At 40.8% G+C, this 2,500-nt stretch overlaps 1 protein-coding gene and 1 long non-coding RNA gene across 2 annotated transcripts in view; one reads left to right on the top strand and one right to left on the bottom strand.

The window, feature by feature from the left end:
- The window catches only part of LOC115222227 (intraflagellar transport protein 80 homolog), a 522,946-nt gene that overhangs the window by 355,560 nt on the left and 164,886 nt on the right, over positions 1 to 2,500 (bottom strand). The window lies entirely within an intron of this gene.
- Positions 1 to 2,500, top strand: part of LOC118767105 — a 15,132-nt gene that overhangs the window by 12,302 nt on the left and 330 nt on the right. The window lies entirely within an intron of this gene.

The following is a 2,500-nucleotide window of genomic DNA, read 5'->3' as shown; positions in this document are numbered from 1 at the left end:
TAAGGTTTGGTGGAAGATTTTAATTCAAAACTTATGAAAACAAGACATTTGTACTACAGAGCCAGAACTGGTTTCAGCCAGGTTGATATTGAAAGGGTTAAAGAATGGTCAATACTAAACACCAATATAATTGAAGAGGTCCAAATATACCAATTGAGAATAACAACATATTTTCATCCAATTTGTAAAAAATTCTTTGGGGCTCATATCTGTTGGTGGCATCCCTTATTCCATTAGCGTCCAAACCTAATTTCCTTTGATTCTCTTCTGGCTACTGAATAAATCAGGTCATTTAAGTTATTGATGTTTGGATTTATTTCAGAGGAAGGAATTTCCTGGTGGTCTTCATTCTATTTGGCCATTATTTCCCAGCATGAGTGGGGAGAAAGTAATTCCATTGATCTCTGTATTGATTGATTTTGCTAGTGCCACCTCTATTTTTCTCGGTTTCTCTTCCATTGTTATCTTTATTTACTTTCTGATTAATCTGCTGTAATGTATTATTCTTTTATTCTTTTATTTGTTTCAGTCATTTGACTGTGGCCATGCTGGAGCACCGCCTTTAGTCGAGTAAATCAACCCCAGGACTTATTCTTTGTAAGCCTAGTACTTATTCTATCGGTCACTTTTTGCTACTAAACTCTGCTTGCAAAGACCTGCTTAGGCAAGTGACATTGAAATCAAATTCGATGACTGGCATCCGTGCTAGTGGAGCACTAAGAGTACCATCCGAGCATGATCATTACCAGAGAAACAAACTGGCTGCCATGCCAGTGGCACATAAAAAGTACGATTCGGGTGTGATCGTTACCTGCATTGCTTTACTGGCACTTGTGCTGGTGGCACGTGGAAAAAAATTCGAGCAAAGTCATTGCTAGTGCTGCTGGACTGGCTCCTATGCAGGTGGTACATAAAAAGCACCATTTGAGTGTGGCCGTTGCCAGTACCACCTGACTGGCCCTCATGCCGGTGGCACATAAAAACTCCCACTACACTCTTGGAGTGTTTGGCGTTAGAAAGGGCATCCAGCTGTAGAAACTCTGCCAGATCAGACTGGAGTCGGGTGCAGCCATCTGCTTCGCCAGACCTCAGTCATATACATATATGATTCACGAGATGGTTATCTCCCCTGTCAGTATATGAAAATGTGCTTTCTTGTGGTTCTAAGAGATTTTAACTCTTATTTCTAGCAATATAGGTGTTACCTGGCACCCTCAGTCACAATTAATGACAAGTGATTCTTTTGTTTTTGGTTTTATATTGCTTGTAGCTGCCTTTGTTATCTTATAGACAGACAGACGAATGGATGGATGGATGGAGAGAGAGAGAAAGAGAGAGTGAGAAACAGGGAGGTAGGTAGACAGACAGACGGATGGATGGACGGACAGAGGGACAGATGGATGGAAGGGTGGATGGATGGATAGATAGAAAGAGAGACAGAGAGAAACAAAGCTATAGATAGATAGACAGGCAGACAGACAGACGGACGGACGGATGGACGGACAGACGGACGGACAGACGGACGGATGAACGGATAGAGGGATGGATGGATGGATATAGGATAGAGAGAGAGAAACAGAGAGATAGACACACAGACAGATAGATAGACAGACAGACGGACGGAGAGATAGATAGATACACTCACACACACACACACACACACATATCACTATGTCAGCCAGACTGTTGGACATGGTTATATACTGCTGGTCTCGAACCTCTTCCTCACACAGTTGGAGCTTTTTTGGATTATACCATCCCATTGATTTGGTGGACAGGCTAATTACACACACACACACACATATATATATATACAGAGACATTTTTAATTTGATATTATAGGTTAGGTACAAGAGGCCAGATCTGGCCGGTTTGAACGGAAAACAGGCAAAATATCTCATCCAAATATGGCCAGTTTAAATGTTGGAGAGTTAGTTTAATGTTAGGTTTAAGTGTTACCAAAAATATAATTACAGCTAATTACATATTACATATTCTCTCTCTCTCTTTCTCTCTCTCTCTCTCTATCTATCTACCTTTCTCTCTTCCTCTCTCATAATATTAAACTGAATAATAAAAAGACCTCTCTTTTCATCAATCTTGAATTATACACTTCCTTTCCTTTTTCTTTTTCTATTTTATTCTTTACTCTGTGTGTGTGTGTGTGTGTGTGTGTGTGTGTGTGTGTTTGAGTGTGTGTGTGTATGAGTGTGTGTATGTGTGTGTGTGTGTGAGTGTGTGTGTATGAGTGTGTGTGTGTGAGTGTGTGTGTATGTATGTGTGTGTGCGTGTGTGTGTGTGAGGAGTGATGTGTGTATGTGTGTGTGCATGTGTGTGTATGGTGTGTGGGGGTGCCTCGTTCCATTAGGGTCCAAACCTAATTTCCATTGATCTCTTCTGGCTTCTAAATAAATCAGGTCATTTAAGCTATCGATGTTTGGATTTATTTTAGAGGAAAGATTCCTGATGGCCCTCTTCATATTTGGCCATTATTTCCCAA

This window comes from Octopus sinensis, linkage group LG19 (genome assembly GCF_006345805.1).
Source record: "Octopus sinensis linkage group LG19, ASM634580v1, whole genome shotgun sequence".
Classification (NCBI taxonomy): domain Eukaryota; kingdom Metazoa; phylum Mollusca; class Cephalopoda; order Octopoda; family Octopodidae; genus Octopus; species Octopus sinensis.
Note: the sequence above shows the minus strand (reverse complement) of the source record. Positions and strands in the feature narration are given on the sequence as shown.